Source organism: Urocampus carinirostris, unplaced genomic scaffold (assembly GCF_059441175.1).
Source record: "Urocampus carinirostris isolate Australia breed hairy pipefish unplaced genomic scaffold, RoL_Ucar_1.0 HiC_scaffold_24, whole genome shotgun sequence".
Taxonomy (NCBI): domain Eukaryota; kingdom Metazoa; phylum Chordata; class Actinopteri; order Syngnathiformes; family Syngnathidae; genus Urocampus; species Urocampus carinirostris.
This window is the reverse complement of record NW_028283131.1, coordinates 282,501-296,757: the sequence shown is the minus strand read 5'-3', so window position 1 is coordinate 296,757 and position 14,257 is coordinate 282,501.

Below are 14,257 nucleotides of genomic sequence, written 5' to 3'. Positions count from 1 at the left end.
GGCTTGGAGCGGATTTTTGAGGTACTGCACTCCCATTGGAAATGCATGGGCGCTCCGTCCACTACCATGTAATTCCCTCACAATATCTGCCCCTGCGTGGCCGCGGGATGCTACTGCAGCCCCGTTGGTAATGAATGGGCCTTTCGGAGGCCATAAATACAGCGCCGCTGCATGGATTTTGGCGGTACTGCTGCTGTCGCTGAAAATACATGGACCCGTCTGAATGAATGGGCCTTTCGGAGGCCATAAACTCAGCGCCTCTGCATGGATTTTGGCGGTACTGCGGCTGTCGCTGAAAATACATGGACCCGTCTGAATGAATGGGCCTTTCGGAGGCCATAAATCCAGCGCCGCTGCATGGATTTTGGCGGTACTGCGGCTGTCGCTGAAAATACATGGACCCGTCTGAATGAATGGACAAAATATAAATCAGACACTACAGAACACAAGCATAATCCAAGATTACAAAATCATCTCAGCCTTTAAAAGAAACAAAAACCTGAAAGACTACTTAGTAAAAAGTAAATTACCAGAAATCAACATAACACAAACGCAGGGCCCCACATTCTACAAACAAGCCACCACAGTTAGGAACACCGTCACCAACACAAACTACCTAATTAAACAAACAATCACACCTGCTACGGAAAACTGAAAATACATGGACCCGTCTGAATGTATGGGCCTTTCGGAGGCCATAAACTCAGCCAGCGCCGGGCCAGTGTTTGGGGTATTGTGCCCGCCACTAGTGGCTGAATACATAATAATAATAATAATAATAATAATTCCCTTGTATTGTCATTCTGTGTAACAATGTACACAGAACGAAATGTCGATTGCACTGGGCTAGTGTTGAGGGAACGTCGGGCCCTCAAGTTCGGTGGCTTGGAGCGGATTTTTGAGGTACTGCACTCCCATTGGAAATGCATGGGCGCTCCGTCCACTACCATGTAATTCCCTCACAATATCTGCCCCTGCGTGGCCGCGGGATGCTACTGCAGCCCCGTTGGTAATGAATGGGCCTTTCGGAGGCCATAAATACAGCGCCGCTGCATGGATTTTGGCGGTACTGCTGCTGTCGCTGAAAATACATGGACCCGTCTGAATGAATGGGCCTTTCGGAGGCCATAAACTCAGCGCCTCTGCATGGATTTTGGCGGTACTGCGGCTGTCGCTGAAAATACATGGACCCGTCTGAATGAATGGGCCTTTCGGAGGCCATAAATCCAGCGCCGCTGCATGGATTTTGGCGGTACTGCGGCTGTCGCTGAAAATACATGGACCCGTCTGAATGAATGGACAAAATATAAATCAGACACTACAGAACACAAGCATAATCCAAGATTACAAAATCATCTCAGCCTTTAAAAGAAACAAAAACCTGAAAGACTACTTAGTAAAAAGTAAATTACCAGAAATCAACATAACACAAACGCAGGGCCCCACATTCTACAAACAAGCCACCACAGTTAGGAACACCGTCACCAACACAAACTACCTAATTAAACAAACAATCACACCTGCTACGGAAAACTGAAAATACATGGACCCGTCTGAATGTATGGGCCTTTCGGAGGCCATAAACTCAGCCAGCGCCGGGCCAGTGTTTGGGGTATTGTGCCCGCCACTAGTGGCTGAATACATAATAATAATAATAATAATAATAATTCCCTTGTATTGTCATTCTGTGTAACAATGTACACAGAACGAAATGTCGATTGCACTGGGCTAGTGTTGAGGGAACGTCGGGCCCTCAAGTTCGGTGGCTTGGAGCGGATTTTTGAGGTACTGCACTCCCATTGGAAATGCATGGGCGCTCCGTCCACTACCATGTAATTCCCTCACAATATCTGCCCCTGCGTGGCCGCGGGATGCTACTGCAGCCCCGTTGGTAATGAATGGGCCTTTCGGAGGCCATAAATACAGCGCCGCTGCATGGATTTTGGCGGTACTGCTGCTGTCGCTGAAAATACATGGACCCGTCTGAATGAATGGGCCTTTCGGAGGCCATAAACTCAGCGCCTCTGCATGGATTTTGGCGGTACTGCGGCTGTCGCTGAAAATACATGGACCCGTCTGAATGAATGGGCCTTTCGGAGGCCATAAATCCAGCGCCGCTGCATGGATTTTGGCGGTACTGCGGCTGTCGCTGAAAATACATGGACCCGTCTGAATGAATGGACAAAATATAAATCAGACACTACAGAACACAAGCATAATCCAAGATTACAAAATCATCTCAGCCTTTAAAAGAAACAAAAACCTGAAAGACTACTTAGTAAAAAGTAAATTACCAGAAATCAACATAACACAAACGCAGGGCCCCACATTCTACAAACAAGCCACCACAGTTAGGAACACCGTCACCAACACAAACTACCTAATTAAACAAACAATCACACCTGCTACGGAAAACTGAAAATACATGGACCCGTCTGAATGTATGGGCCTTTCGGAGGCCATAAACTCAGCCAGCGCCGGGCCAGTGTTTGGGGTATTGTGCCCGCCACTAGTGGCTGAATACATAATAATAATAATAATAATAATAATTCCCTTGTATTGTCATTCTGTGTAACAATGTACACAGAACGAAATGTCGATTGCACTGGGCTAGTGTTGAGGGAACGTCGGGCCCTCAAGTTCGGTGGCTTGGAGCGGATTTTTGAGGTACTGCACTCCCATTGGAAATGCATGGGCGCTCCGTCCACTACCATGTAATTCCCTCACAATATCTGCCCCTGCGTGGCCGCGGGATGCTACTGCAGCCCCGTTGGTAATGAATGGGCCTTTCGGAGGCCATAAATACAGCGCCGCTGCATGGATTTTGGCGGTACTGCTGCTGTCGCTGAAAATACATGGACCCGTCTGAATGAATGGGCCTTTCGGAGGCCATAAACTCAGCGCCTCTGCATGGATTTTGGCGGTACTGCGGCTGTCGCTGAAAATACATGGACCCGTCTGAATGAATGGGCCTTTCGGAGGCCATAAATCCAGCGCCGCTGCATGGATTTTGGCGGTACTGCGGCTGTCGCTGAAAATACATGGACCCGTCTGAATGAATGGACAAAATATAAATCAGACACTACAGAACACAAGCATAATCCAAGATTACAAAATCATCTCAGCCTTTAAAAGAAACAAAAACCTGAAAGACTACTTAGTAAAAAGTAAATTACCAGAAATCAACATAACACAAACGCAGGGCCCCACATTCTACAAACAAGCCACCACAGTTAGGAACACCGTCACCAACACAAACTACCTAATTAAACAAACAATCACACCTGCTACGGAAAACTGAAAATACATGGACCCGTCTGAATGTATGGGCCTTTCGGAGGCCATAAACTCAGCCAGCGCCGGGCCAGTGTTTGGGGTATTGTGCCCGCCACTAGTGGCTGAATACATAATAATAATAATAATAATAATAATTCCCTTGTATTGTCATTCTGTGTAACAATGTACACAGAACGAAATGTCGATTGCACTGGGCTAGTGTTGAGGGAACGTCGGGCCCTCAAGTTCGGTGGCTTGGAGCGGATTTTTGAGGTACTGCACTCCCATTGGAAATGCATGGGCGCTCCGTCCACTACCATGTAATTCCCTCACAATATCTGCCCCTGCGTGGCCGCGGGATGCTACTGCAGCCCCGTTGGTAATGAATGGGCCTTTCGGAGGCCATAAATACAGCGCCGCTGCATGGATTTTGGCGGTACTGCTGCTGTCGCTGAAAATACATGGACCCGTCTGAATGAATGGGCCTTTCGGAGGCCATAAACTCAGCGCCTCTGCATGGATTTTGGCGGTACTGCGGCTGTCGCTGAAAATACATGGACCCGTCTGAATGAATGGGCCTTTCGGAGGCCATAAATCCAGCGCCGCTGCATGGATTTTGGCGGTACTGCGGCTGTCGCTGAAAATACATGGACCCGTCTGAATGAATGGACAAAATATAAATCAGACACTACAGAACACAAGCATAATCCAAGATTACAAAATCATCTCAGCCTTTAAAAGAAACAAAAACCTGAAAGACTACTTAGTAAAAAGTAAATTACCAGAAATCAACATAACACAAACGCAGGGCCCCACATTCTACAAACAAGCCACCACAGTTAGGAACACCGTCACCAACACAAACTACCTAATTAAACAAACAATCACACCTGCTACGGAAAACTGAAAATACATGGACCCGTCTGAATGTATGGGCCTTTCGGAGGCCATAAACTCAGCCAGCGCCGGGCCAGTGTTTGGGGTATTGTGCCCGCCACTAGTGGCTGAATACATAATAATAATAATAATAATAATAATTCCCTTGTATTGTCATTCTGTGTAACAATGTACACAGAACGAAATGTCGATTGCACTGGGCTAGTGTTGAGGGAACGTCGGGCCCTCAAGTTCGGTGGCTTGGAGCGGATTTTTGAGGTACTGCACTCCCATTGGAAATGCATGGGCGCTCCGTCCACTACCATGTAATTCCCTCACAATATCTGCCCCTGCGTGGCCGCGGGATGCTACTGCAGCCCCGTTGGTAATGAATGGGCCTTTCGGAGGCCATAAATACAGCGCCGCTGCATGGATTTTGGCGGTACTGCTGCTGTCGCTGAAAATACATGGACCCGTCTGAATGAATGGGCCTTTCGGAGGCCATAAACTCAGCGCCTCTGCATGGATTTTGGCGGTACTGCGGCTGTCGCTGAAAATACATGGACCCGTCTGAATGAATGGGCCTTTCGGAGGCCATAAATCCAGCGCCGCTGCATGGATTTTGGCGGTACTGCGGCTGTCGCTGAAAATACATGGACCCGTCTGAATGAATGGACAAAATATAAATCAGACACTACAGAACACAAGCATAATCCAAGATTACAAAATCATCTCAGCCTTTAAAAGAAACAAAAACCTGAAAGACTACTTAGTAAAAAGTAAATTACCAGAAATCAACATAACACAAACGCAGGGCCCCACATTCTACAAACAAGCCACCACAGTTAGGAACACCGTCACCAACACAAACTACCTAATTAAACAAACAATCACACCTGCTACGGAAAACTGAAAATACATGGACCCGTCTGAATGTATGGGCCTTTCGGAGGCCATAAACTCAGCCAGCGCCGGGCCAGTGTTTGGGGTATTGTGCCCGCCACTAGTGGCTGAATACATAATAATAATAATAATAATAATAATTCCCTTGTATTGTCATTCTGTGTAACAATGTACACAGAACGAAATGTCGATTGCACTGGGCTAGTGTTGAGGGAACGTCGGGCCCTCAAGTTCGGTGGCTTGGAGCGGATTTTTGAGGTACTGCACTCCCATTGGAAATGCATGGGCGCTCCGTCCACTACCATGTAATTCCCTCACAATATCTGCCCCTGCGTGGCCGCGGGATGCTACTGCAGCCCCGTTGGTAATGAATGGGCCTTTCGGAGGCCATAAATACAGCGCCGCTGCATGGATTTTGGCGGTACTGCTGCTGTCGCTGAAAATACATGGACCCGTCTGAATGAATGGGCCTTTCGGAGGCCATAAACTCAGCGCCTCTGCATGGATTTTGGCGGTACTGCGGCTGTCGCTGAAAATACATGGACCCGTCTGAATGAATGGGCCTTTCGGAGGCCATAAATCCAGCGCCGCTGCATGGATTTTGGCGGTACTGCGGCTGTCGCTGAAAATACATGGACCCGTCTGAATGAATGGACAAAATATAAATCAGACACTACAGAACACAAGCATAATCCAAGATTACAAAATCATCTCAGCCTTTAAAAGAAACAAAAACCTGAAAGACTACTTAGTAAAAAGTAAATTACCAGAAATCAACATAACACAAACGCAGGGCCCCACATTCTACAAACAAGCCACCACAGTTAGGAACACCGTCACCAACACAAACTACCTAATTAAACAAACAATCACACCTGCTACGGAAAACTGAAAATACATGGACCCGTCTGAATGTATGGGCCTTTCGGAGGCCATAAACTCAGCCAGCGCCGGGCCAGTGTTTGGGGTATTGTGCCCGCCACTAGTGGCTGAATACATAATAATAATAATAATAATAATAATTCCCTTGTATTGTCATTCTGTGTAACAATGTACACAGAACGAAATGTCGATTGCACTGGGCTAGTGTTGAGGGAACGTCGGGCCCTCAAGTTCGGTGGCTTGGAGCGGATTTTTGAGGTACTGCACTCCCATTGGAAATGCATGGGCGCTCCGTCCACTACCATGTAATTCCCTCACAATATCTGCCCCTGCGTGGCCGCGGGATGCTACTGCAGCCCCGTTGGTAATGAATGGGCCTTTCGGAGGCCATAAATACAGCGCCGCTGCATGGATTTTGGCGGTACTGCTGCTGTCGCTGAAAATACATGGACCCGTCTGAATGAATGGGCCTTTCGGAGGCCATAAACTCAGCGCCTCTGCATGGATTTTGGCGGTACTGCGGCTGTCGCTGAAAATACATGGACCCGTCTGAATGAATGGGCCTTTCGGAGGCCATAAATCCAGCGCCGCTGCATGGATTTTGGCGGTACTGCGGCTGTCGCTGAAAATACATGGACCCGTCTGAATGAATGGACAAAATATAAATCAGACACTACAGAACACAAGCATAATCCAAGATTACAAAATCATCTCAGCCTTTAAAAGAAACAAAAACCTGAAAGACTACTTAGTAAAAAGTAAATTACCAGAAATCAACATAACACAAACGCAGGGCCCCACATTCTACAAACAAGCCACCACAGTTAGGAACACCGTCACCAACACAAACTACCTAATTAAACAAACAATCACACCTGCTACGGAAAACTGAAAATACATGGACCCGTCTGAATGTATGGGCCTTTCGGAGGCCATAAACTCAGCCAGCGCCGGGCCAGTGTTTGGGGTATTGTGCCCGCCACTAGTGGCTGAATACATAATAATAATAATAATAATAATAATTCCCTTGTATTGTCATTCTGTGTAACAATGTACACAGAACGAAATGTCGATTGCACTGGGCTAGTGTTGAGGGAACGTCGGGCCCTCAAGTTCGGTGGCTTGGAGCGGATTTTTGAGGTACTGCACTCCCATTGGAAATGCATGGGCGCTCCGTCCACTACCATGTAATTCCCTCACAATATCTGCCCCTGCGTGGCCGCGGGATGCTACTGCAGCCCCGTTGGTAATGAATGGGCCTTTCGGAGGCCATAAATACAGCGCCGCTGCATGGATTTTGGCGGTACTGCTGCTGTCGCTGAAAATACATGGACCCGTCTGAATGAATGGGCCTTTCGGAGGCCATAAACTCAGCGCCTCTGCATGGATTTTGGCGGTACTGCGGCTGTCGCTGAAAATACATGGACCCGTCTGAATGAATGGGCCTTTCGGAGGCCATAAATCCAGCGCCGCTGCATGGATTTTGGCGGTACTGCGGCTGTCGCTGAAAATACATGGACCCGTCTGAATGAATGGACAAAATATAAATCAGACACTACAGAACACAAGCATAATCCAAGATTACAAAATCATCTCAGCCTTTAAAAGAAACAAAAACCTGAAAGACTACTTAGTAAAAAGTAAATTACCAGAAATCAACATAACACAAACGCAGGGCCCCACATTCTACAAACAAGCCACCACAGTTAGGAACACCGTCACCAACACAAACTACCTAATTAAACAAACAATCACACCTGCTACGGAAAACTGAAAATACATGGACCCGTCTGAATGTATGGGCCTTTCGGAGGCCATAAACTCAGCCAGCGCCGGGCCAGTGTTTGGGGTATTGTGCCCGCCACTAGTGGCTGAATACATAATAATAATAATAATAATAATAATTCCCTTGTATTGTCATTCTGTGTAACAATGTACACAGAACGAAATGTCGATTGCACTGGGCTAGTGTTGAGGGAACGTCGGGCCCTCAAGTTCGGTGGCTTGGAGCGGATTTTTGAGGTACTGCACTCCCATTGGAAATGCATGGGCGCTCCGTCCACTACCATGTAATTCCCTCACAATATCTGCCCCTGCGTGGCCGCGGGATGCTACTGCAGCCCCGTTGGTAATGAATGGGCCTTTCGGAGGCCATAAATACAGCGCCGCTGCATGGATTTTGGCGGTACTGCTGCTGTCGCTGAAAATACATGGACCCGTCTGAATGAATGGGCCTTTCGGAGGCCATAAACTCAGCGCCTCTGCATGGATTTTGGCGGTACTGCGGCTGTCGCTGAAAATACATGGACCCGTCTGAATGAATGGGCCTTTCGGAGGCCATAAATCCAGCGCCGCTGCATGGATTTTGGCGGTACTGCTGCTGTCGTTGAAAATACATGGACCCGTCTGAATGTATGGGCCTTTCGGAGGCCATATACTCAGCGCCGGGCCGGTGTTTGGGGAATCGTGCCCGCCACTAGTGGCTGAATCCCGGGCTAGTGTTGGGGGACTTGTGCCCGCCAATAGTGGCTGAATCCCGGGCTAGTGTTGGGGGACTTGTGCCCGCCAATAGTGGCTGAAATCCGCGCCGGTGTTTGGGGAAATGTGCGCGTATTATCGGGCCGGTGTTTGGGGAATTGCGCGCGTATTATCGGGCCGGTGTTTGGGGAATTGCGCGCGTATTATCGGGCCGGTGTTTGGGGAATTGTGCGCGTATTATCGGGCCGGTGTTTGGGGATTTGCGCGCGTATTATCGGGCCGGTGTTTGGGGAATTGTGCCCGCCACTAGTGGCTGAGAACTTGGCTAGTGTTTGGGGACTTGTGCCCGCCACTAGTGGCTGAAATCCGGGCCGGTGTTTGGGGAATTGTGCGCGTATTATCGGGCCGGTGTTTGGGGAATTGTGCGCGTATTATCGACCGGTGTTTGGGGAATTGTGCCCGCCACTAGTGGCTGAGAACTTGGCTAGTGTTTGGGGACTTGTGCCCGCCACTAGTGGCTGAAATCCGGGCCGGTGTTTGGGGAATTGCGCGCGTATTATCGGGCCGGTGTTTGGGGATATGCGCGCGTATTATCGGACCGGTGTTTGGGGAATTGTGCCCGCCACTAGTGGCTGAGAACTTGGCTAGTGTTTGGGGAATCGTGCCCGCCACTAGTGGCTGAATCCCGGGCTAGTGTTGGGGGACTTGTGCCCGCCACTAGTGGCTGAAATCCGGGCCGGTGTTTGGGGAATTGTGCGCATATTATCGGGCCGGTGTTTGGGGATATGCGCGCGTATTATCGGGCCGGTGTTTGGGGATATGCGCGCGTATTATCGGACCGGTGTTTGGGGAATTGTGCCCGCCACTAGTGGCTGAATCCCGGGCTAGTGTTGGGGGACTTGTGCCCGCCAATAGTGGCTGAAATCCGCGCCGGTGTTTGGGGAATTGTGCGCGTATTATCGGGCCGGTGTTTGGGGATATGCGCGCGTATTATCGGACCGGTGTTTGGGGAATCGTGCCCGCCACTAGTGGCTGAATCCCGGGCTAGTGTTGGGGGACTTGTGCCCGCCACTAGTGGCTGAAATCCGGGCCGGTGTTTGGGGAATTGTGCGCGTATTATCGGGCCGGTGTTTGGGGAATTGTGCGCGTATTATCGGACCGGTGTTTGGGGAATTGTGCCCGCCACTAGTGGCTGAGAACTTGGCTAGTGTTGGGGGACTTGTGCCCGCCAATAGTGGCTGAAATCCGCGCCGGTGTTTGGGGAATTGTGCGCGTATTATCGGGCCGGTGTTTGGGGAATTGCGCGCGTATTATCGGACCGGTGTTTGGGGATATGCGCGCGTATTATCGGACCGGTGTTTGGGGAATCGTGCCCGCCACTAGTGGCTGAATCCCGGGCTAGTGTTGGGGGACTTGTGCCCGCCAATAGTGGCTGAAATCCGCGCCGGTGTTTGGGGAATTGTGCGCGTATTATCGGGCCGGTGTTTGGGGATATGCGCGCGTATTATCGGACCGGTGTTTGGGGAATCGTGCCCGCCACTAGTGGCTGAATCCCGGGCTAGTGTTGGGGGACTTGTGCCCGCCAATAGTGGCTGAAATCCGCGCCGGTGTTTGGGGATATGCGCGCGTATTATCGGGCCGGTGTTTGGGGATATGCGCGCGTATTATCGGACCGGTGTTTGGGGAATCGTGCCCGCCACTAGTGGCTGAATCCCGGGCTAGTGTTGGGGGACTTGTGCCCGCCAATAGTGGCTGAAATCCGGGCCGGTGTTTGGGGAATTGTGCGCATATTATCGGGCCGGTGTTTGGGGATATGCGCGCGTATTATCGGACCGGTGTTTGGGGAATCGTGCCCGCCACTAGTGGCTGAATCCCGGGCTAGTGTTGGGGGACTTGTGCCCGCCACTAGTGGCTGAAATCCGGGCCGGTGTTTGGGGAATTGTGCGCATATTATCGGGCCGGTGTTTGGGGATATGCGCGCGTATTATCGGGCCGGTGTTTGGGGATATGCGCGCGTATTATCGGACCGGTGTTTGGGGAATCGTGCCCGCCACTAGTGGCTGAATCCCGGGCTAGTGTTGGGGGACTTGTGCCCGCCACTAGTGGCTGAAATCCGGGCCGGTGTTTGGGGAATTGTGCGCATATTATCGGGCCGGTGTTTGGGGATATGCGCGCGTATTATCGGGCCGGTGTTTGGGGATATGCGCGCGTATTATCGGACCGGTGTTTGGGGATATGCGCGCGTATTATCGGACCGGTGTTTGGGGAATCGTGCCCGCCACTAGTGGCTGAATCCCGGGCTAGTGTTGGGGGACTTGTGCCCGCCAATAGTGGCTGAAATCCGCGCCGGTGTTTGGGGAATTGTGCGCGTATTATCGGGCCGGTGTTTGGGGATATGCGCGCGTATTATCGGACCGGTGTTTGGGGAATCGTGCCCGCCACTAGTGGCTGAATCCCGGGCTAGTGTTGGGGGACTTGTGCCCGCCAATAGTGGCTGAAATCCGCGCCGGTGTTTGGGGAATTGTGCGCGTATTATCGGGCCGGTGTTTGGGGATATGCGCGCGTATTATCGGACCGGTGTTTGGGGAATCGTGCCCGCCACTAGTGGCTGAATCCCGGGCTAGTGTTGGGGGACTTGTGCCCGCCAATAGTGGCTGAAATCCGGGCCGGTGTTTGGGGAATTGTGCGCATATTATCGGGCCGGTGTTTGGGGATATGCGCGCGTATTATCGGACCGGTGTTTGGGGAATCGTGCCCGCCACTAGTGGCTGAATCCCGGGCTAGTGTTGGGGGACTTGTGCCCGCCACTAGTGGCTGAAATCCGGGCCGGTGTTTGGGGAATTGTGCGCATATTATCGGGCCGGTGTTTGGGGATATGCGCGCGTATTATCGGGCCGGTGTTTGGGGATATGCGCGCGTATTATCGGACCGGTGTTTGGGGAATCGTGCCCGCCACTAGTGGCTGAATCCCGGGCTAGTGTTGGGGGACTTGTGCCCGCCACTAGTGGCTGAAATCCGGGCCGGTGTTTGGGGAATTGTGCGCATATTATCGGGCCGGTGTTTGGGGATATGCGCGCGTATTATCGGGCCGGTGTTTGGGGATATGCGCGCGTATTATCGGACCGGTGTTTGGGGATATGCGCGCGTATTATCGGACCGGTGTTTGGGGAATCGTGCCCGCCACTAGTGGCTGAATCCCGGGCTAGTGTTGGGGGACTTGTGCCCGCCAATAGTGGCTGAAATCCGCGCCGGTGTTTGGGGAATTGTGCGCGTATTATCGGGCCGGTGTTTGGGGATATGCGCGCGTATTATCGGACCGGTGTTTGGGGAATCGTGCCCGCCACTAGTGGCTGAATCCCGGGCTAGTGTTGGGGGACTTGTGCCCGCCAATAGTGGCTGAAATCCGCGCCGGTGTTTGGGGAATTGTGCGCGTATTATCGGGCCGGTGTTTGGGGATATGCGCGCGTATTATCGGACCGGTGTTTGGGGAATCGTGCCCGCCACTAGTGGCTGAATCCCGGGCTAGTGTTGGGGGACTTGTGCCCGCCAATAGTGGCTGAAATCCGGGCCGGTGTTTGGGGAATTGTGCGCATATTATCGGGCCGGTGTTTGGGGATATGCGCGCGTATTATCGGACCGGTGTTTGGGGAATCGTGCCCGCCACTAGTGGCTGAATCCCGGGCTAGTGTTGGGGGACTTGTGCCCGCCACTAGTGGCTGAAATCCGGGCCGGTGTTTGGGGAATTGTGCGCATATTATCGGGCCGGTGTTTGGGGATATGCGCGCGTATTATCGGGCCGGTGTTTGGGGATATGCGCGCGTATTATCGGACCGGTGTTTGGGGAATCGTGCCCGCCACTAGTGGCTGAATCCCGGGCTAGTGTTGGGGGACTTGTGCCCGCCACTAGTGGCTGAAATCCGGGCCGGTGTTTGGGGAATTGTGCGCATATTATCGGGCCGGTGTTTGGGGATATGCGCGCGTATTATCGGGCCGGTGTTTGGGGATATGCGCGCGTATTATCGGACCGGTGTTTGGGGATATGCGCGCGTATTATCGGACCGGTGTTTGGGGAATCGTGCCCGCCACTAGTGGCTGAATCCCGGGCTAGTGTTGGGGGACTTGTGCCCGCCAATAGTGGCTGAAATCCGCGCCGGTGTTTGGGGAATTGTGCGCGTATTATCGGGCCGGTGTTTGGGGATATGCGCGCGTATTATCGGACCGGTGTTTGGGGAATCGTGCCCGCCACTAGTGGCTGAATCCCGGGCTAGTGTTGGGGGACTTGTGCCCGCCAATAGTGGCTGAAATCCGCGCCGGTGTTTGGGGAATTGTGCGCGTATTATCGGGCCGGTGTTTGGGGATATGCGCGCGTATTATCGGACCGGTGTTTGGGGAATCGTGCCCGCCACTAGTGGCTGAATCCCGGGCTAGTGTTGGGGGACTTGTGCCCGCCAATAGTGGCTGAAATCCGGGCCGGTGTTTGGGGAATTGTGCGCATATTATCGGGCCGGTGTTTGGGGATATGCGCGCGTATTATCGGACCGGTGTTTGGGGAATCGTGCCCGCCACTAGTGGCTGAATCCCGGGCTAGTGTTGGGGGACTTGTGCCCGCCACTAGTGGCTGAAATCCGGGCCGGTGTTTGGGGAATTGTGCGCATATTATCGGGCCGGTGTTTGGGGATATGCGCGCGTATTATCGGGCCGGTGTTTGGGGATATGCGCGCGTATTATCGGACCGGTGTTTGGGGAATCGTGCCCGCCACTAGTGGCTGAATCCCGGGCTAGTGTTGGGGGACTTGTGCCCGCCACTAGTGGCTGAAATCCGGGCCGGTGTTTGGGGAATTGTGCGCATATTATCGGGCCGGTGTTTGGGGATATGCGCGCGTATTATCGGGCCGGTGTTTGGGGATATGCGCGCGTATTATCGGACCGGTGTTTGGGGAATCGTGCCCGCCACTAGTGGCTGAATCCCGGGCTAGTGTTGGGGGACTTGTGCCCGCCAATAGTGGCTGAAATCCGGGCCGGTGTTTGGGGAATTGTGCGCATATTATCGGGCCGGTGTTTGGGGATATGCGCGCGTATTATCGGACCGGTGTTTGGGGAATCGTGCCCGCCACTAGTGGCTGAATCCCGGGCTAGTGTTGGGGGACTTGTGCCCGCCAATAGTGGCTGAAATCCGCGCCGGTGTTTGGGGAATTGTGCGCGTATTATCGGGCCGGTGTTTGGGGATATGCGCGCGTATTATCGGACCGGTGTTTGGGGAATCGTGCCCGCCACTAGTGGCTGAATCCCGGGCTAGTGTTGGGGGACTTGTGCCCGCCAATAGTGGCTGAAATCCGCGCCGGTGTTTGGGGAATTGTGCGCGTATTATCGGGCCGGTGTTTGGGGATATGCGCGCGTATTATCGGACCGGTGTTTGGGGAATCGTGCCCGCCACTAGTGGCTGAATCCCGGGCTAGTGTTGGGGGACTTGTGCCCGCCAATAGTGGCTGAAATCCGCGCCGGTGTTTGGGGAATTGTGCGCGTATTATCGGGCCGGTGTTTGGGGATATGCGCGCGTATTATCGGGCCGGTGTTTGGGGAATCGTGCCCGCCACTAGTGGCTGAATCCCGGGCTAGTGTTGGGGGACTTGTGCCCGCCAATAGTGGCTGAAATCCGGGCCGGTGTTTGGGGAATTGTGCGCGTATTATCGGGCCGGTGTTTGGGGATATGCGCGCGTATTATCGGGCCGGTGTTTGGGGATATGCGCGCGTATTATCGGACCGGTGTTTGGGGAATTGTGCCCGCCACTAGTGGCTGAATCCCGGGCTAGTGTTGGGGGACTAGTGGTCGTAAAACCGGGCC